General features: G+C 42.8%; 1 pseudogene; it reads right to left on the bottom strand.

Moving 5' to 3' along the window:
* Window positions 1–1,191: 1,191 nt before the first annotated feature.
* Window positions 1,192–2,037, bottom strand: LOC142840491 (eukaryotic initiation factor 4A-I pseudogene; annotated as a pseudogene).
* Window positions 2,038–23,000: the final 20,963 nt, after the last annotated feature.

Consider the following 23,000-nt stretch of genomic DNA (forward strand, 5'->3'; position numbering starts at 1 on the left):
TTCTGTTTTTCATAGTGTCTTTCTGATTGATTTATTTTTTTGCAGACTAGGTATTATGTACCCCAGGTAACTTTGAGCTGTTTATGTATCTGAAGTTGGCCTTGAACTCCTGATCTTCCTGCTTCCACTTGCCAAGTACAGAGATTATAAGTATGCACGGCCATCTCCAGAGTTCTGTAAGTGTCTTCCTTTCCATGAGAGCTTGGCCTCTGCCCTACAGGAGTTCACAGGACAGGGAGAAGAAAGGGCAGAGCAAGCTGAACAGTACAGGGACACTGTGTTCTCTGCTCTGGAACTAAGTCCACACTTGGGTAGCTCTTAGTTTTTCTCACTGTGGTCTCTATCTTGGTTGGCAAGTGGCTGGATTCCTGGCAGCCTTGGGCATGGTTGGAAGCAATTTCTGAGAACAAGTATTTTTTTTTTTAACTTTTCAAGTTTAGGTCCAAGGCTCCGCGCATGTTTAATAACCTCTGTAACTAACTTGCAGATAAAAATCAGAGCCTCAGGATGATGAGGCTCATTTATCTCATGGTTCTGATCAGCCCCTGAGACTGCACAAACCCTTGAGGGCTGATTTAGATTGTGGCAGATGGAAGAACAGGCTCAAAGCAGGGCTGGCCTTCCGGGTCTGCACTGTGACATGGAGCCCCGGGCTCTATTCTGCTACCCTGGTTTCCAATTCTCCTTGTACAATAGTCACAAGAGCCTGCAGTAAGGATCAATTCAGCTCATGGAAACGCTTAGCAGGATGCCTGTCATACAATGGATGCTGAGCAGGAGGATGGGAAGAACAGGGTCTGGAAAATCCTGCCCTCTTGCTAAAATTGTTATTCTTTCATTTTATTTTGAATATTTGGGGAGGACTGGGAATTCAGCCTAACTACTCACACTTACAGATTCGATAAAAACAAATAAATTTTTACAATTTTTTTCAAAGAAGAAGCTGTAAAGACATCTTTTTAGCTGGGTCTTCTGGCACAGTCTTGTGATCCCAGCTACTTGGGAGACTGAGGCAGGAATATGGCAAGTTCAACAACTCCCTGGGCAATGTAGGAAAACTATTTCAAAGTTAAAAAGAGGGCTGAGAAACAGGATGTAATATGCATACCTGTGACCCCAGTGTTGGGAAGGAAGGTGGAGACAGGAGGATTCCTGGGGCTTCCTGGCTAGTCTAGCCAGAGAGCTCCAGGTTCAAAGAAATCCTGTCTCAAAAAATAAGGTGAAATCCCGGGCATGCATCTTCTCAGTGAGCCAATCCACCTTCCTTCTGGTATTGATAAAGATTACTGCCTGGGTGATAGTCAGGGTTTCATACAAGTCACACAACGTGTCAAGCTTCCACTCCTCTCGTTCCACATTGATGTAGAATTGGCCGATACCCTCCAGGGTCAACTCTTCCTTCTTAACAAGAATCCGAATGGGGTCTCTCATGAACTTCTTGGTCACCTCAAGGACATCAGAGGGCATTGTAGCAGACAACAAAACTACCTTTGTGTTACTGTTGAGCTTCTGGAATATATCATAGATCTGGTCCTTGAACCCACGGCTTAGCATTTCATCTGCTTCATCCAGTACAAACATCTTGATATATTTTGGCGACAAGTATCTCCGGTTAAGCATATCAAACACCCGGCCAGGAGTGCCCACGATGATATGGGGGGCCTCCATCTGCAGCTTCTGCACCTCAGCACGCACATTGGTGCCCCCAATACAGGCATGACAAGAGGCACCCATGTAGTCTCCTAATGCCATGACCACTTTTTGTATCTGCTGAGCCAACTCACGAGTGGGTGCCAGAACCAAAGCCTGAGTGGCCTTTAGATCTAACTCAATCTGTTGCAAAATTGATATGGCAAATGTAGCTGTTTTCCCAGTCCCAGACTGGGCTTGAGCAATCACATCATAACCCTTGATACAAGGAAGAATGGCTCGCTGCTGGATTGCAGAGGGCTTCTCAAAACCATAGGCATAAATACCACGGAGGAGAGATTCTGAGAGATTCATGTCATCAAAACTATCCACAATCTCATTCCAGTTACTTTCTTTTTTTTTTAAATATTTATTTATTTATTTATTATGTATACAATATTCTATCTGTGTGTATGTCTACAGGCCAGAAGAGGGCACCAGACCTCATTACAGATGGTTGTGAGCCACCATGTGGTTGCTGGGAATTGAACTCAGGACCTTTGGAAGAGCAGGCGATGCTCTTAACCACTGAGCCATCTCTCCAGCCCCTCCAGTTACTTTCGATGACACCTTCGGGCTCCATCCCGTCAGGGCCATTGTCTCTGGATCTGTTGATTCAAAGCATTAGTTTTGTTTTCCTGCTGGAGTAGAGCATGGGATTTCACTGTTTCTGCCATGCATGGCGATATGGACCAAAAGGAACGAGATGTGATCATGAGGGAGTTCCGGTCTGGTTCTAGCAGAGTATTAATTACCACTGACCTGTTGGCCAGAGGCATTGATGTGCAGCAGGTCTCCCTAGTCATCAATTACGACCTTCCCACAAACAGGGAAAACTACATCCACAGAATTGGCCGTGGAGGTCGCTTTGGCCGTAAAGGTGTGGCCATTAACATGGTGACGGAAGAGGACAAGAGGACTCTTCGAGACATTGAGACATTCTACAACACTTCCATTGAAGAGATGCCCCTCAATGTTGCTGACCTCATTTGAGGGGCTGTCCTGCTACCTGGCCATAGCCAGGGTTCAGTCCTGGGGGGCTGAGGAACAGCTGGAGGGGGGAGGGAAGGGAGTCAAGGGATGGACATCTTGTTTTTTGTTTTTTTTGTTTTTTTTTCTCTCTTTGAATAAATGTCACTTTTTGAGGCAAAAAAAAAAATAAGGTGAAGTGATTGAGTAGGGCATTAAATGGCAGCAGCTGTGTGCACATGTAGCCAACTCTATACACACACTTAGGGAATTCAAGGTTATCCTCAGCTACATGGCAAGTGTGAGGCCACTCTGTGTTATATATGATCACACACACACACACACACACCACACCCTTGTCTCAAAACTAGTAACAACAATAAAAATCTAACCAAAAACTCTCAAACAAATGAACAAACAGATAAAAAGATAACAGATAAAAAGGCTATCTCGGGATACAGCTTCATAGTAAAGTGTTTGCCTAACATAAATGAAGCTCTAGGTTTGATCCCCAATCACCAAAAAACAAAAACAAATTAAATAAAACCAAGTAACTCAAAACACATCCTATTTGAGACAGTACAACCATATGTACACAGGAGAATATACAGGTACCTATCCCTTGTCACTTATGAAGTGTCTCCCACATAGGTTCTTCTGATCCTCATGACACTGAGTTTGAAAGGGCCTATAAATGAGCTTCTTTATAGAAATCTCAAAAGTGAGGCTCAAGAGCACAGTCCCAAAGACCTAACTTCCTCCCACTGCCTAAAGGCTCCATCACCTGGCAATAGTGTCACCAGACGGGGATCAAGTAAGTGTTTAGCCTGTTATAATACTTAACGTAGTTGCAGGAGATACTGTCTTTGCCACTTAAATGTACACCACATTCCAAGTCCCTTCCTATTGTTCTTGTTAATCCTCATTTAGACCAAGTAGAGAGCTACATATTGTGTGTGTGTGTGTGTGTGTGTGTGTGTGTGTGTGTCTGTCTATCTGTCTCTGTGTGTAGCCAGAGGTGTCAGGTGTCTTTGTCAAGCACTCTCTACCTGCTTAAGATCACCTATTCAAATACATTGACAGTTTATTAAGCTTCAGAGATGTTCCCATCTCTGTCTCCTTAGCACTGAGATTACAGATGTGTGATGATTCACATGGCTTTTTGCTTGGGGGATCTGAATCAGGTTCCCATGCCCACACAGTAAGCCCTTTACTAACTGGGCCATCTTCCTGCCCCTAGAGAGCTACTTATTTTACGGCCAAGGCAGTGGCTTCGTTTTAATGTTTCTGGAAAACCACAGGACATAAAGAAGACTGAGGGAAACAGATTCTCTGGCTAACTTTCAACTATGGATTGGGTACCTCGTGGGTGAGATGCTAGCTGTCTAAGTGGGGTGATGTAAGCACCCGCAAGTGAATTTTGCATCTCTTAAAGGGAGTCATCCACTGAACATTTTGTGCTTGTAGACACAGTGGCTCCTGCTTGGTTGGATTCATTTAGAAGAGATGGGTCATGGGTAAAGGTAAAGTGACGCCAGGACAGGCCATTTGGGAAATTGCTGTGATGTTATACAAAGGTTCTAAATTTAAAATGTTTTTCAGCAACTGTACTTTCAGTGCAGCAGCTTAGAACATATAATAACCTGGCTTAGGTTAATAAGTCATCTTAAGAGTGTCCTTTGAGGATAAGCCATAAATTCACAGTCACTAAAGCACTTGGTGGGGAGTGTTGGGGAAAACAAAACAGTGAAATTAGGTACGAAATTCAAGAACATATTTGGAATATCCAACAGCATATTTTTAGACACATGCTAAAAATATCAGCACTGTGGAAAAAACTCATAGTCACTCAATATTTATCTAGGAAACTTTATCTATTTAATTGTTTACTGTGTGTGTAGGAGACAGAGAGGTGCATGCACATGCCTGTGTGGGTGAGCACACCTGTGTAAGATGCTGGCAATCTTTCTCTACCACTTTAGCCTTATCACCGCAAGATAGGGTCTCTCCCTGAAATGAAAGTTGGCCATATTAGCTAGGTGAGTTTTTGGAATCCACCTGTCTCTGTCTCCTCAGTGCTGGGGTTTCAAACACATTCAGCTATGCCTAGCTTTTCACTAGGATGCTGGGTATTTGAACTCGTGTCCTCATGATTGCAAAATAAGTAAGTGCTCTTACCTACCAACCCATCTCCCTAAGCCCTACCAGCTTTGTTAAAGGAGGTTCAAGGACCAGAGCCTATTAATTATTAGTGCTACACTTCAACAGACTTTTGAAAACACTTGACCTGAAATAGTTAATTGAAAAAAGTATATTCAACCCCAAAGCCATATTCCTGCATTAATTTATTCCTGACAATTAATTCAAAAGTAATTACAGCATCATTCAGGGCTCATGTATACATCGGCAACTTCCAGGTTTTTCCTTCAACAAACACACATATTCCTGGTCCCACTGTCTCTCTACACACCTGAGCACTTATGTCAAATGTCTCTGTTTCTAAGTTTGGAATATTTATTTATCCTGTTGTGCTATTTTTATCTTTAGTAAGTTAAAAAAAGCTGTACTCTATGATGCAGAAAACTTTTTTTCTTGTTTTAACAGCCTCTCTGCCTAGACTCAGTTGTTACATAAAGTTTCTAATCTTTCAGAACCCTGGAAGTATCTAGGATTTCTTTTTAATTTTTTTCTATAAAAACATTTGTGTGTGTGTATGTGTGTACGTGTGCATGTGCCTGAGTGTGTGCTTGTGTAACACATGTGTGCGGGTGCCATTTGAGATCAGAAGAGGGTATCAGGGAACTTGAGTTACAGATAGCTGTGAGTCTCTGTGAAGATACTGGAAACTGAATTAGGTCCTCTGCAATAGCACCAAGTGTGCTTAACCTCTGAGCCATCTCTCTAGTTCCCAGTAGTGCACAGGGTTTTTAGAGGCAAAATGTATCCACCCATTCTGGTATGGCTGGCAGGATACACTCATTCAGGGAATGTAAAGAGAAGCAAATACAAGCATGAAAATGATGTAAAACCAAAACCAAAACCAAAAACAAAACATGGTTAGGGAGTGGGGAGATGGCTCAGTGGGTATGGGCGCATACTCTGAAGTCATGAGGTCCTGAGTTCAAATACTCAGAATCCAAGTGAAATCAAAAAGGCAGTCATGCTCATGCTTGTAAATCCAGTGTTGGCAGCCTGAGACAGGCAGATCCTGAGAGTTTGCTGGCCAGCCAACTTGGTCAAATGGACCGCTTCCAGTTCCGAGAGAAACCATATCTCAAGGCAAAGAGGCAGATATTTTTCCGGCTCTGGTCTCTGTGCATGCATGCACTGCACAGCCACATGTGCTCCCACAACCATGCACATAGACACAGCCTCCCACATAAGAACCAGAAGGGAAGGGATAATTTAACACAGGGGCTGAAAAACAAGAGATGAAATAAATTTAAATGTATGTCAGTCTGAGGAAAAAACAGGAAGTGCGCCGGGATTAGTTGTGTGGTTGGAGGACAGCATGTTAAAGTGCAAGAAGCCCTGGATTGGCTCCGTAGCACCTCGTAAACTAGGTGTGGTGGTGCACGGTTATAAAACCAGCACTAGGGAGGTGGAGGCTGGAAGATTAGGAGTTCAAGGTCATACTTGGTTATGTGGGTGTTTGAGGCCAAGCCTGTGTTACAGGAGACTCTGTCTAAACAAACAAAAATCCAGTATGAACTATTTACATGTATGCAAAAAATTATCAGAGCTCTGGAACCTGAAAACAATATATTTTACCAGGTCTCTGCAGTGTTTCCAGCATTCCAAAGATTAGCAAGCCCTGGTGGATCGCAGGCTAGAGCTTGCCAGCTTCTGTCAAAACCATCATGTCATGCAAATTAACAGAGTCTAAATTCATCATCTTTTGTTAATTAGGAACTTGCTGGCTCCTAGCAAGGAACATACAAAAGGTTGAAAATTCACATGCTCGTTATCAATCCTGGAAGCAAGAAAGCTGAGTCAGGCAGGCAGGAAGAAGAAAAACAACAACGGCAGCAGCAACAACAAAAACAATAGCCCTAAAATATAAACCAAAGGCCAAAAATGTGTTCATGGCAGAAAACAAGGATGGGTGAAAGTGAAGTTGCACTATTAAGTGGGAGTTTCACATTCAGCTTGGTATTGACAGGGGTAGCTATGGGGGGGTACAGGGTAGGAGTGAGCTTGGGTGTGTCTTCAGCTTCTTTAGGGATTGCTCTTCCAGGCTTTCCTTGCTGGTCAGGCTATAAACTGGAGGACTCCCGAGAATTCAGAACTTGAGAGGGCTAGGGAAGGAGCTTTCTCACTAAAGCATTTGCTATGCAAATGTAAGACCTTGAGTTGAGATCCTCAGTACTTGCTTAGAAAACTGGGTATGGCAGTACACACCTGTGACTCCAGAACTGTGGCAGGAAAAGAGGTCCAGACAGGTAGATCCCAGGGGCTTGCTGTCTAGCAGATCTAGTATTCCTGAATCAGTGAGTGCCAGATTCAGAGAGATTCTGATTCAAGAAACCAAGGTAGAGAGCATCTGAAAAGGATGACTGATATCTACTTCTGGCTTCTGTGTGCACCCACACACACAGCAAATCACACACATTTATAATTAATCATGAAAATATTTAAAGGCTTATTATATACATTTATCAAAACAGAACTCAGAACTTGAAAAGGCAACTACACTTTCTAAGATTCTTATTTAAGTCCACTATGCAAAATTTCTACCCGGGCCCATTGACTTTCTTTAAAATTTTTGTAATTAAATTTGATTTATTTATGTAGCAAAAGGCCACAGCGTACACACGGAGCTCAGAAGACACCCTTTCTGCTTCTATCGTATGGTTTCTAAGGACTGAACTTAGATTATCAGGCATGGCAGCAAGTGCTGTTACCTACTGAGTCAGCTCACCACCCCGCAGAGATAAGGGTGCCTCCTCCATAGAGGCCGGGAACAGAACTTTGGAGCCAACTGCTTGTGCTTGGTCACCACATTCTGCTCTGCAAACCGTGCTGTCAGCAGTGGCCTTACAAGGATTAAATGTGGTAATATTTGTAGAAGGGCTTTAGATTAGTGTCAGGCTCCTGGTAAGTGATGTTTGACAAACACAGAGCTAGTTAATGGTGGACATCTGCTCGGAGAAATACATCACTCGGGTGGCTGGGAGGAAGCCACCAGGTGATACAACTGATGGGGTTACTGCGTGGCGTCTGTGCAGTATGTGACGATGGCTGAGGTGCACAGGTGATAATGAGTACTAGGGAGCAATCTTCTGTCTCCTGATCAAACAGACTTGGATTAGATTTCTGTTTAATCTTAGTGCCTTTTGGGGGTCTGATCTGTTCCAGCACTCTGGACAGACAAAGAAGCATGATAGAAGAGAGAGGGCTCTCCAAGTGACTAGTATGCTTGATGTCCCAACATGCAAAGAGGGGAAGTCTGCCCAAGTCCCATTTTAGCAAGGGCTAGCACTCAGTTGGCCAGACCTACAGGCTTCTTTTTGCATGTTAGCTCAATAAGGGCCAAAGGGTTACCAGGCCCAGGAATTTCTGGTTGCTTAAGAGGAAGTGTTGAAAACTTGACCCCCCCCCCCTTCCCCAGGAGTCAAAGAACACATTGCATACCTTGTTCTCTGTAGGGACCTAAGGAATGTAGGGATATTAAGGGGACCCAGTGTGGTGGCTCCCTACTGGGAAAGTTGCCAGCTCCTTATCCTTATAGAATTCTTCACTCAACACTGAAAGCTTGGATTCAGTTACACTTACAATGTCCAGAATGCCCATGGAATGGAGAAGCCTAGGACAAAGCTTTAAAGTAGGACTCTAGCAAGGACAACATGGGATGTATGATTCTCAAAGGATCTTGGATTACCATGGAGCTTGAGCCGAGACAACAGTACAAAAACACTCTTAAGGGCCATTGCGGGGCTTCCCAGAATACAGGAGACAAAGAGAAGGGTCTAAAATTGTACCCTGCCCATATCAAGTGGATGTGAACTGTGGAACATGTGGAAAGTCCCCATGAGATGTGTCGTGAGAACCTGGAGAGATGAGTCAATGGGTGAGAGCTCTTTCTGAAGCACTGGAGCCTAAGGATCTGAGTTTGAATCCCTGGCACCCATGTTAAACAAAACAAAAATGGGTATGCCTGTCTACACCTCTACCCCAGGGAGCAGAGACAGGAAGATCCTAGTGGCTTTCTAGATACCAGCCTTGCTCCAGATCCAGTGAGAGACCCTGTCTCAAGAAAATAAGGTAGAGTGTGTTAGAGCAGGGGACCTAATGTCTTTTTTTTTTTTTTTGGTTTTTCGAGACAGGGTTTCGCTGTGGCTTTGGAGCCTGTCCTGGAACTAGCTCTGTAGGCCAGGCTGGTCTCGAACTCACAGAGATCCACCTGCCTCTGCCTCCCGAGTGCTGGGATTAAAGGCGTGCGCCACCATCGCCTGGCAGGACCTAATGTCTTACTCTGGCCCCTGTAAGGTTCTACACCCCTCATAGAAAAGCCATGTGTGGCAGCTCATGCACATAATTCTAGTACTCAGAGGTAGAGACAGGTTTTTGGGGTCTGGTCCACAGGTTAGCCAGCCTACCCTAGTCAGTCTGCTACAGATTCAGTGAGAAACCCTATCTCAAATAACCTAAAATAAGGTAGAAGTGACACACAATGAAATACTTGGTATCAGAACACACATGCATTCCACACACACCCAAATGTACAACCCTACCCTCAGTACACTTATGTATGCATAAGGATGAACTTTTTAAAAACATGGCACTAGCCAGGCATTGGAGGCACATGTCTTTAATCCCAGCACTTGGGAGGCAGAGGCAGGTGGATCTCTGTAACATTAAGGGCCGGCTTGTTGGGGTTTCTGTCCCGCCCAGTACCCCACAGCCGGCAAGCCCCAAAAAATCACACACAGAGTCTGTATTAGATATAAACTGATTGGCTCATTAGCTCAGGCTACTTATTAGCTCTTATCACTTATATTAACCCATTATTCTGATCTGTGTTAGCCATGTGGTTCAGTACCTTTCACAGTAGGGCAGATCACAAGTTGCTTCTTTGAAGTCTGGGCTGGACTGAGAGGAATGGGCTTCCTCCTTTCCAGCATTCTCCTGTTCTCATCGCCCTGCCTCTACTTCCTGTCTGGTTGATCCACCTATACTTCCTGCCTGGTCAGTCAGCGTTTTATTAAAATACATGATTGACAGAATACAGATAATTCTTCCGCACTACTTCCCTCTTTTTTTTTAAACAAAGGAAAATACCCATAGTCCATTTTTTGGGGGAATGTGGGTGTAGTATTCCAGGCTATTTCCTGCTGGTTGGGGCACTGATAATCTTAAGGACCTAAAGAAAATTTAGAGTTATTATCAAGTCCTGACTGGAGTATCCTGTGAGGCTTGATCATCTCAGGCAACAGTCTTGAATCTGTTCTGGATGTAGAACTCTGACATCTGGGCCATCTGTTCCTACCGGAGATTTCTCAGGTGGTCTTCCTTGATCGAACCTGATTTTTCTTAATTCAGAATGAATCCACAGCTTCTCATTTCCTGTGGAAACAAAAGCAAAATCTCTTCTCCAAAGTAACATATCTTTTGACTTCAGTATTAAAGTCAAGGTATTTTCAAAATACCAATCTTGGATTAATTCAGCAGCATTCATAAGCAAATATCCTTTAGCAGCTGTTGCTCCTTCCTCAGAATTCAAACAAAACAAAGAGAGCATAATAGCATACAGTATCAAGATTCTCTGTGTATTTTCCATCTTTGTGCAGCATTATTTTAACCTCTATTTTGTTTATTTTTACTTTTATTTTTTGAGACAGGTTCTCTGTATATCTTTGTCCTGGAATAACTCTGTAGACCGTGTTGTTCTTGAACTCACAGAGATCTACTTGTCTCTGCCTCCCCAGTGCTGGGATTAAAGGTGTGTGCTACAACACCTGGAACTCACAGAAATCTGTCTGTCTCTGCCTCCCAGGCATTGGGATTAAAGGTATGTACCACCACATCCAACTACTCTCTTTCTTTTTTACTTTTAAGAACTTTAACCTTTAGCCTGCATATATTTTTAACACACTGTAAACCAATTAGAGGTTTTCTTCATCTTTGAATCTCTCTTTACTGTACATCTCTCTTTTTCTGATCTCATGAGTCTTTATGGAGAGAATTAAAGTTGTGGCTTTGACGGCTAGATCCAGCCCATTCCCTTAGCTTTCCAGCCTCATGGAGGAGGTACCAGCTGTAGCCATTTTTATTGCCACAACTCTATGGCATTTCAAGGTCCCTGCCAGCAAGCAAGCTGCAGCATTCTGCTCACAGACCACACTCAGTTGGACTGCCTGCCTGAAAGAGTCAGAGTTTTCCCTGGCAGGACGCCCCAGAAAGTTGGCATTTTAAAACAGTGCAGCTTTTTTCCTGCTACGGCTGAAAATCGAAAAGCATGAGTTCAGCTTTTCATTAAAACCGGTTAAGTGTTTCATGGCAGAACCTCTTAAAAGAGCTGCAGGGTTTTGCAGCTAAAGCTGAGTCAAGAAGCCTCTCTTACATGAGAGGTCTTGCTTGCTGCTAGCAAGCAGAGCAGACCCAAGAAATTGCTGCTACCAAGAAACATGCTTTACTCTATTCTCTCCCAAACTTTCTCAGGCTTTCTGTAGATGCAGTTATCCACATTGGGCACCATCCTGTAACATTAATTAGCAGTGTGTGTAAACTAGCCTGAGAGCCAGGTAGTGGGAAGCAGCTCACCACTCCTTTCACTACAAATTGGCACTCCAATGTGATGGATTAAATCCAATTAAAAACCTGAGAGGGCTTAAAAAGAAGAGAGAGAGAGAGTTTAACACAGCTTTTTGCTGTTTGCTAAGGTGTGCTGCAGACAAATTTTCCTGACTCAGCAGCCTCAGCAGGAAAAAAAATTGCACCATTTTAAAATGCAGCTTCCTGGGATGTGCCACAGGTGCAAACTCCAGCTATGGAGGATTTGTGGGCTGGATGTTGGTGTGCCCACTTGGGATCAGAAAGAAAGTACTCTGAGACCATGCCAATGGCTCAGCACTCCCTGCCTGCATCTGGGCAGATGGCAGGATCAGGCTTAGGCAGGTGGGAGAGCATGTAGGATTTCTGCTGCCATACAGAGAAATGTTTCCAGACTGCACAGTGCTCTTCCTGTCAGACTTGGCTGTAACTTGGATGAAAAGAGTTTCTGTCCTGCACAGTCAGTCTCAGAGTTAAAGTGCTGAGTGCGGCTCCTACCTGGCAGCTCCTACCTGGCAGTCCCAGAGCTAGTAGAAAATGGTATGTCCTCCATGTTGAAATTGGAGAGAGGTGGAGCCAACATCCAGAGCAGCCTGATTCAGTCACAAGCGGCTCCACAATGTTGGACTGGGCGGGGCAAGCCTGCAATACCTGTTTTTGACCTAGGAATGTCACAGCTTAGAAAACAGACTGTGCAATAGGGCATATTCAGACATAAAAGAACTCTAAATTGATCATAGTGTTAGATATAACATAGGCTTGGGAGAGAAAAGAAAAAGAATATAGAGAATAAAGTTAATGCCTTAAAAAGGGGGTAAAGTCTTTAAAGAGACAGAGTACAGATAGTTATAGATTAAAAGAAATAAAGAAAAGTAAGCCACATAAAAATGGAAAATTCACAGAGTTTGGATCCTGTATATTGTATTTTCTTTGAACTTTTTGACTGTGAAGGAGCTAAATACAGAGAGACATTTCATTGTGTGGGCTGCTAAGCTGATCCAACATGTATGTTCTAAAGGTATCATGACTTCCAAATTTGGGTCTAAGGATATGATGCTTTGGAGAGGGTCTTCTTTTTTTTCACAGAGAATGAGACCCTGTGGATGGCTTCTATCCCAATATTACCATATGATAGACCATGCCCTCCTGAAAGGTTGCTGTGAACACCCTCAAAAATTACTTCACTCAACTGCTGACTGAGATGAACCTGGCACACAGGTTACACCATGAAAGATCTGATTAATAGTGCCCCCATTCAGCACAAAGCAGTTTGGAGAAAAATAACTGCATTCATATTCCCAATATTGTTTATAAATATTCTTTTACATTTAAAGGGGGATATGATATAGATATGAATAACTTGCATTGGTATGGATAAGGTCAATTTTGTTATATTTATATGTATTTCTGCTCTTGATTAAGGTATTGTGATTGTGTAGTTCATTTAAAAATGTAATGTAATGTATAATTAGGAAATATAGGTTAATGGATAGTCATCAATAATACTCAAGCTTGTAGTCATGTTAGTTAGATTTTCTAGATATATAGATGTAGTGATGAGGCAAGCAGGCCTGCTTTTCATCTCGCCTGGCTCCCGCACAGCTAGCTTAGCCCTGGAAATAACAACACACAAACTGTATTCATTTAAACACTGCCTGGCCCATTATCTCTAGCCGCTTACTGGCTAACTCTCACATCTTAATTAACCCATTTCTATTAATGTGTGTAGCACCACGAGGTGGTGGCTTACCGGGAAGATTCTAACCTGCAACCATAGAGGAGAACTATGGCATCTGCCTCATTGCCTTCTTCCCAGCATTCTGTTCTGTCTACTCTGCCCACCTAATTTTCTGCCCTATTAAAAGGCTAAGGCAGTCTCTCTATTAACCAATGAAAGTAATACATAGACAGATGACCCACCTACATCATATAGAGATATATTTCAGTTAGATAAGCATTCTTCATATCTTTCAAAGACTACAGAATATGGTATTTAATGTTTTAATAACTTAGGGCTTTTCATGACAATGAGACACATATGCTCCTGGTAGCACCAGCTACTTCAAGAGGAAGATGGGCATTGAAGAGGCTCCTTATGGAGTTTGATAGCCATTTGGGCAAGAAACTGCTCTTGCCTGGACTGTTGTATAAACTGGACATGAAGAACCCACAAAGAGAGGACTGCTGAACTTGCCTAAAGGTGAGATGGTCTTTCGGGGTTCCTGATTTATGAAAGAGTCTATGAGACATTCTGCAGGACACAGCAAAAAGTGACTGAACTGTCTTTGAAATTTCCTGCTTCATGGAAATGTCTGCTGGATACTATGGGCCTGTAGGCTGAAGATGGATGCCCCAACGATACAAAAAAACTTTGGGTGACTGTCCAGACAGCAAGATGTCTCTGTCATTTCTAGAGTTTTGAAAGTTGCTTATTTCTTGTTTACTTAGGTAATATTATACCCTTCTGGAATCTTTGATGGAGTTGAAGAATGGTTAGTTATAGTTACAGTTTTCCTTAGTTATGATAAAAGATAAAATAGATATAAATATTGTAACTGTATTTCTTGCTTGATAACTGTTTTGTTATATGCAATTTTGCTATGTTAAAGTTAAAGCTTTCCTTTTTGTTTAAACAGAAAAAAGGGAAATGATGTAGGAGGGTCTTCCATCTATCTGTTGCTTTAATTGGTTAATCAATATAGAAAACTGCTTGGCCTGATAGGTCAGAACATAGGTCGGTGGGGAAGACAGAAAAGAATTGTGGGAGAAAGAAAGCAGAGTCATGCAGATACCATGATTCTCCTACCCAAAACGGACAGTGGTTAGACTCATGCCAGTAAGCCACAGTCAAGTGACAATACATATTAATAGAAATGAGTGAATGAAGATATGAGAGTTAGCTAGTAAGAGGCTAGAGCTAATGGGCCAGGCAGTGTTTAAATGAATACAATTTCCATGTAATTATTTCAAGTGTAAACTAGCTGGGCGGCGGGATGGGGGCAGCCACACCCTATTATAACAGATCTCCATGCATTTTGAGGCCAGACTGAACTACAAAGTGAGTTCCAGGACAGCCAGAACTGTTACACAGAGAAACCCTGTCTTGGAAGACCAAAAACTATACGAACAACCAAAAAGCAACAACAACAAAAAACCCAACTAAACAAAATAAAACATGGCAACACTACAAACTTAAAGTCCCAGGCTAGGGGGTTAAGGACACCATGATGTTGAGTGCCTTGCTGAGTCATTTTTGCCCTGTCTGACAGGAATACCCTGTAAGAAGCAGCCCTTACCCCAATTTAAGTTCTGTTTACTTTTCTTGGATCCCCTCAACTCATATCTTCCTGCTCACAAAGTTCTCACCCTGCTATCCTCCAGCTATAAGGTTCCTGAAGATGGCTTTAGTCACAGGATAAGACACTATGAATACGTAGGATAGTGTTTCTTTTTGTTAAAAAAAAAGGTTTTTAAAACAATTTTTAATTGCATGTCTCTGTGTTTGCAGAGTCCAGAAGAGGACTGTAGATCTCTTAGTGTTAGAATTAGAGGTGGCTATGAGCCACATGATGTGGTACTTGGAACAAAACCGTGTCTTCTACAAGAGCAGTATGTGCTCTTAATTGGCAAGATACCTCTCCAGCCCTAGATAGAGTATCACTTCTTTCTCTCTACCTTCTCCTTTTGAGACAGTATCTCACTATATGTAGTCTTGGCTGGCCTGGAACTTACTATGTAGACTAGGCTGGCCTCCAATTCAGAGATCTGTCTTCCACTGCTGATCATATTTTGGGATTAAAGGCATATACCATGATGCCTGGTATGGGTATCATTTCTTTAAAATGAAAACTTACCATGCATATTTCAATACGGAATCCTTGGGCTCCTAAACTAAATATGAGAGTTAGGAAAGCCAGCATGATGAGAGAATCTTTCTCTCCTACAATTTGTTTTTCTTTATTTTATTTAATTCTACTTTACTTAGATAGGGTCTCAAGTATCCCAAGGAGGCCTTGAGTTCATTGGAGAATCAAAGAAAGTTTCTTCGGATTCCTGATCCCCCTGCCTTTACCTCCTACGGGCTGAGATTATAGCCCTGCCACCATTACTGGATTTCTCCAAGTACTTCTGGACATCTAGAAAACACCTCAGGACTAGAGAGATGGTTCAGCAGTTATGAGTGTTTGCCACCCTTCTAGAAGTTCAGAATTCTGTTCCCAGGACCCATGCTTGTTCGTATATAATTGACTGTATATATGTCTAATTCCAAGGAAGTGCTACATGCCCTCTTCTGTTGTTCTTGGGCACTACACACACACACACACACACACACACACACACACACACACACATGCACGCACACGCATATGCACGCACACACACACTTACACACATTAGATAGAAAAAGAGGAGGAGGAAGAGAAGGAGAAGCAGCTGCAGCATGCACTGCTGCCTTGTTTGGCAGCTTCTCAGGCAGTCACTCACACTCTTCTCACTGACACCATGCTTTCTCTAGAGAAAGAACACTGATAGTGGGCTATCAGTGCTCCCAAGCAAGGGTCTTTTCACAGAAGTCCTTTTCACATAGGAGCCAGTGCTGATGTGAAAGGTGTTAAGTTAGGAGGAGACTGCTGTAAGACCTGCTCAACTAGACGGTGGTCAATATCTCATGATAAAAGGGCATTCCTCTGCTGTGATGGCTATGACACATTACAAAGAACTGGAGTTTTATGATCTTAATGTTATGAAGGCTTGAAGTATAAAATCAAGGTGTGGGCCAGAACTCACAGTAGTCAAGAGCATTTCCTATTTCCCCTATCATTTTATTTCCTTGTAAGAAATATTAAATATGAGTCTTTTCTGATAAATACTATTTAACTCCCCCCTTCTGTGAGACTTTTACACAAGTGCTTTAATTCTCTCCACCCCGTCACACCTTTGTTTACACAAAGGCCCCCACTGCCCTAGCCTAGGAATTTGCTTGCTCAGAGCAGTGACCTTTTTCTCCTTGGAGCGGGGACCTCTTCCCCCTAACTCCTCCATTTCCTGCCCACCAGATCTTTTCAGGTTAGCCAATTGAATAAGATTCTGAGGTTGGACCTCAGCCAACAGGAAAAAGACACAGCCACCACCTGAGTTAGACTAGAAACCAAATGCACTTCCTGTCTCATGAGTTTTGCTCTTCCAAGAACACCTTCTTGATCAAGAGTAAAGTTTGCCTTGTCCAGATGCTTCAATTGTAGTGGCAGTCTCTTTCTTTGTGACCCTGAACTTATTTCTAACAATCTCCTCCCCTTTTATTTATTTATTTTTTAATTTCTTCCCCTATTTCTCTCCTTCTCTACTTTTGTTCCTTTTTCTTGCCTCCCTTCTTTGATATTCTCCCTCCCCCTTTCTTTGTTTCAGTAGGGTCTTGCTGTGTATCCCTGCTCAGTCTTGAATTTACTGTGATGGCCTCCCTCACCACACTCAGCCAGCCCTAGTGGGAGGTTTCATATAGCTACACAGTAGTAGAAATGTCTTACAGCCCAGGTAGTTTGATTCATGATTTTTGTTTTCACAACCATTTTACCTATTGATATGAGAGTAAGAGACCTGAACACTAGTGTTTTTGTAGCCATCAAATGCCTGCAGAATGCATTTTACATACTTCTGTAATTCAGCTGGTAGAGTGTCTGCCTAATATGCCTAAGGCCCTGGGTTCAATCTCTAACATGACATAAAACGAGCATGGTCCTGCACACTCATCATCCCAACACTTAGAAGGTGGAAGCAGGAGGATCCAAGTTCAAGGCCATCCTCCCACATACAGCATTAGTATATTCCACAGATACTTCTTGATATCTTCTGTGGAATACCATGGTCACCTCTAGAGTTGTAGCAAGAAACAAAATAGTCCTTGCTCTGTATTTGGCAGATGCTGTCTTCCTGGCCAGCATGTAAAATAGGCTCTGTTGGGTGGGGAGACAGAGAATGTAAAACTGTTTGAGTTATATCCTGTGATGTCCTTGCCAGACAGACTTCCTGGTGGATACAACAGTCACCCAAGGCTGGGCTCCTCACTGCCTCCCAGAGAATGGGATATAAGCCTGCCATGAAGAGCATGCCTTGTGTTGTTCCTAGGCTTATTTATTTCATCTATATACTTTCCATCCTGCTCACTCTGTGTCTCATGATGTCGTTGACTCCACTCTTCTTCTCACCAGCATTCTCTCTGTTCCCCAAATCCTGCCTAGTCATCAACCAATAAACTTTATATTAACAATGAGAGCAACACATCTCCACAGTGTACAAATAGATTTTTACACAACAATTAAGTTTTTAAAGGATGAGTTACCAAAATAACCCAAATGATTGTGACTATAGCGTGTGTGGAGTACCATGGAAGAAAGACTCCATAAAGAGATGGAAGCTAGAAGCCAACCTCTTTGGCCAGCCTTGACCATTGATGTACCTCCCAAGCCATATGCTTCAGATCCAAATTCAACAGGGAAGGGTTAGAAAGGAAAGGCTAGTTTTCTTGTGCAGTGTTTTATTCCAGATAGGACTGCCAAGGAATCCCAGGGGCCCCACCATGTGTCACCTACCTCTGCTTGGGAAATTCTTGTTCATCAGACACTTGCCAAAAGAAATCTTTGTTTCCTAGACCTCTCTGGCTCTTAACAAATACCCTCTTAGAAATTCTTTGGTTTCTCTTTTTCCCCTTTGTTTACTTAGAGCACAGATCCTGCATAAAATAAATGGATTGACTAAGATTCCAGTTGAGCCAGCAAATTCCATGATAGGTCTTGTCAGGAACCCAAAATTCTGGTGTGCAATTTCCCTTGAAGGTGGAATAGAGACACAAAAATAAAACCATTAAATGTTTTTTGGATCTCGTTTGGAAACCTGGACAGTAGGACTGACATGTAATCCAGCAGTCAAACCTGGGCATTTATGAAATTTTAGGTTCACCCGAATTCCTATCCAGAGAAACCAAGCCATCACCTGTAGCAGGCTTTTTCTTTTGGGGCCACCAACCAGCTCCCAAATTATGATGTGGAGACTTCTTATTAGTTAAGAATGCTCAGCCTTAGCCTGGACTCATTTTTTCCTACTTCTTATAACTTAACCTGCTTCCCTTCATCTACATTTTGTCTCAGGCTTCTTTATTTTTTTTTCCTTCCTTCCTTCTGCATGTCTTAGTTTTCTGCTGTCTCCATGGCTGTCTGGTGGCTTCCTGGCTTCTGGCCATGGGCTTGTCCATCTCTTTTTCTCTCATTCTCTCCTCCTTCTTCTCTCCTTCTTATTCTCTCTGCATGGTATCCCCACCTATCTCTTTCTTGCTAGCTATCGGCCATTCAGCTTTTTATTAAACCAATCAGGTGCCTTAAAACAAATGAAACATACCTTTACACAGTTAAAACAATATTTTACAACAATTACCCTAACAATGCAATGGTTCACCTTTGTTGAGCACAAAGCAGTGAGTTTAACCAGAAGAGGAAAGGATGGAGGAAAATTAAGTGGGTTTGACTTATTTACAAAGCAATGGTTTCACCCAGAGTGTGGTGATTTTATTGGGGATTCTATAGATATTCTTACAAGAAAGCATACTTTGGAACTTTGGTGCATTTGTGAGCATGCTCAGTTTAAGGTGTACATTTCTGAGTTCACTCAGGTCAAGGTCATATATCACGTGTTTAAAAAAGAAATATAGTAGTGACCTGTTCAATTCAGTATCCTAATGAACCAAGTTTATTCTTGGTTGCCAAAAGAAGATGAGGCTGAGGCAGAATGATATGTAAGTTTCTTCAAAGAGTAAGTTGAAACAAATAGAACAATTTTTGAAGATATGTTTAGCCTTACTTATTTGATTTACTTTTTTATTTTATGTGTTCTGCCTGCATATATGCATTCTATGTGCATGTCTGGTGCATGAGAAGACAAGAAGAGGGTGTTGGATTACAGTTGTGAGCCATCAGGTTAGGTCCAGGTCATCTGGAAGAGCTGCAGTGCTCTTAAATGCTGGGTCATCTTGCCACCTCTTTGTTGTATTTTATTTTATTTTTTAAAGATGAGTCTCAGTCTATGTGCTAGGCTGGCATGAAACTCACTACATAGCTTAGGCTTGCCTCGAACTCTCTGTAGTCCTTCTACTTCAACTTATCAAGTTCTGAGATTCTATGCATACTCATCATGAGTGAACTAGATTGTTTCTCCCCTGTAAATGTCGGGATATTCTCCTACAAATATCTGTAGTACTTATCGGCTCACACGGTCAGCCCTGATATCTTTCATCTTTCAGTGGGTGAATAGTGGTGCCTATCTACAATGTGGAGTATGAGTTAGCAATAAAAAGAGCACAATATCTAGTGATACAGCTTTCATAAATATTCAAGAGACCATGATAAGTGGAGAAAGCCAGTTCCCAAAGGACTAAGATTGGAGTTTCCTTATAGTTACAGAATTATACCATGGGGTGTGTGTGTGTGTGTGTGTGTGTGTGTGTGTGTGTGTGTGCGTGTGTGCATGTGTAAGGGTTAGGAGTCTGTGAACAGTGCAAGATGTCATAGAAATACAAAGACTAACCCATTTCATAAGTATGTGTAAAAAGTGACATTGCGTAAGGTCTTTGGAAGAAGGGACTGGATTACACATAGGAATGTGCCCTCTAGTTGTGAAGGACACCCTTCTTTTGGGGAGGGTGGAGGGTGAGCATAAAGAACTTCCTTGTGCTATTTTATGATTTCTCATGACCGTACAATTATTTCCAAGTCAGAAGTTAAAACAACAACAAGAAGGAGACATACAAATTAGTGGGCACACTCTGGCTTGTGAAGAAATCATGAAGATGATCCTCTGAACAGGTTCATCCATGCCCCCAGCAGAATGCTCATGAGCCTCGTTTGAGCTTCTGTCAGGAAAGGGCTTGGCAGGCACTGCTCAGACTGTGACTGACCACAGTGGTAGCTTTGTCTAAACATTGCGTTTTCACAGTATGCCTGATCACAGAGGTAACAAGCAGCCCATATGTCAGAGCAGGCTGGATCACTCCCTCTTGGTCCATGAAAATGGCAATGCCTTTAGACAACTGATAGATGTTCCTCTCACCTCCTTTCTCTTTACTTTTAGATTTCTTTTCTTTTCTTTTGTATTTACTTAATTATTTAGTGTGGGATAACATTCAGGGGCTTGTTTTCTTTCTCACACTTGTGTCACAGAGATCAGACGCAGGTCATTATGTTTGTCCACAAGTGCCTTTACCTGCTGAGTCATCTTACCTGCCCTGTTTTTTTTCTGTTTTGTTGTCATTATTGTTATTGTTGTTGTTCTCCTCCTTCTCCTCCTCCTCCTCCTCCTCCTCCTCCTCCTCCTCCTCCTCCTCCTTCTTCCTGTTTTTGTGTTTTTGTGATAGAGTCTTAGGTACCTGAGGCTAGCCTTGAGCATTTCTTGTAGCCAAGGATGTCTTTGAACTTCTGATTGTCACTTCTGTGTCCAGAGCACTGGGATTACAGATGTGCACCATCACTTCTGGTTTACATGGTGCTGAAGATAGAACTCAGTGCTTTATTCATGCTAAACAAGCATCCTATTGATAAAACTACATCCTCAGCCCCAATTTTTTTCTTTAGAAGCACAGAGTCCTTAAGGATTGGGGTATGCCCCACCCTCCTATCCTGTAGTCTCTAGGCACTGGCTTCTGTGCATCTTAGTTCAGAGGCAGCATCTGGCCTGCCCTTCTCTGAGACTGCAGGGACACAAATGTTGCTTCTGAAACTCACTAAATAATTAATTTCTGTTTTAAATAATTTATCAACCTTGGCCTGTATAATTGCTTGGAGCAAAGAATTAATTTGGTTGGATTCTTTTCTCTTTCTTTGCTTTGATCAAGGGCTGGGCATGGTGGAGGGATACAAAGTTGACCTACCTATTTCTAACTGGTATTTCACCCCAGTGATACCTAACCAAGTGTGGGAATAGGACCTCCTGTTCCTGCTTCTGCTCTGGGTAACACAGACTGTGTTCTCAACTCTATCTTCTGATTCCTTCTTCAGCAATGGCTCATTGATGCAGGGTGATTTTTGGTGGTAAGATCCAGACAATCTTCTGTAGGCAGATTTTTCTGTCCCTTATGCCAGTTCCCAAATCACTACATGAAAACTTATTATTAATTATAAAAGCTTACCGATAGCTTAGGCTTGTTACTAACTAGCTCTTACAACTTAACCCATTTTTATTAATCTACTTTCTGTCTAATGGCTTTCTTTTTTTTATTTATTTTTTATTGATAAAAGAAGAATAAAGAAAAAAAAACAAATTTCCACCTCCTCCCAGCCTCCCCTTTCCCTCCCCCTCCTCCCACTCTTCTCCCCCTCCTCCCACTCTTCTCCCCCTCCTCCCACCCCTCTCCCCTTCCCCCCACTCCTCTCCCCCTCCCTCTCCAGTCCAAAGAGCAGTCAGGGTTCCCTGCCCTGTGGTAAGTCCTAGGTCCTTCCCCCTCCGTCCATATCTAGGAAGGTGAACATCCAAACTGGCTAGGCTCCCACCAAGCCAGCAGATTGCGTAGGATCAAAACTGCGTGCCGTTGTCCTTGGCGTCTCATCAGCCCTCATTGTTCGTCATGATCAGAGAGTTCAGTTTTATCCCATGCTTTTTTTGGTAATAGTCCAGCTGGCCTTGGTGAGCTCCCAGTAGATCAGCTCCACTGTCTCAGTGGGTGGGTGCACCCCTCGTGGTCCCGACTTCTTTGCTCATGTTCTCCCTCCTTCTGCTCCTCATTGGGACCTTGGGAGCTCAGTCCAGTGCTCCAGTGTGGGTCTCTGTCTCTATCTATATCCATCGCCAGATGAAAGTTCTAGGATGATATGCAAGATATTCGTCAGTATTGCGCTAGGATAGGGTCATTTCAGGTTCCCTATCCTCAGCTGCCCAAGGAACTAACTGGGGACCTCAGCTTGGGCACCTGGGAGCCCCTCTAGGGTCAATTCTCCTGCCCACCCTAAAGTGGGTCCCTTAACTAAGAATTGTGGTTCCGTGCTCCCCTATCCAACCTTCCTTTATCCCGATCCTCCTGTTTCCCCAAGTCCCCCCTCCTTCCCTTCTACCTTTTCTCTCCCCATCTCCCCTTACCCCCTTCCCAACCCACCCCCAAGATCCCACTTTTCTCCCCGGCAATTTTGTCTACTTCCCTTATCCAAGAGGATAACTATATGTTTTTCCTTGTGTTCACCTTCTTACTTAGCTTCTTTAGGTTCGCCAATTGTAGACTCCGTGACCCCTATTTATGGCTAGAAACCAATTATGAGTGAGTACATCCCATGTTCTTCTTTTTGGGTCTGGGATACCTCACTCAGGATAGTGTTTTCTATTTCCATCCATTTGCATGCAAAATTCGAGAAGTCATTGTTTTTTACCGCAGCGTAGTACTCTAGTGTGTATATATTCCATACTTTCTTCATCCATTCTTCCATTGAAGGGCATCTAGGTTGTTTCCAGGTTCTGGCTATTACAAATAATGCTGCTATGAACATAGTTGAACAAATGCTTTTGACATGTGATAGAGCATCTCTTGGGTAAATTCCCAAGAG

This window comes from Microtus pennsylvanicus, chromosome X (genome assembly GCF_037038515.1).
Source record: "Microtus pennsylvanicus isolate mMicPen1 chromosome X, mMicPen1.hap1, whole genome shotgun sequence".
NCBI classification, from domain to species: domain Eukaryota; kingdom Metazoa; phylum Chordata; class Mammalia; order Rodentia; family Cricetidae; genus Microtus; species Microtus pennsylvanicus.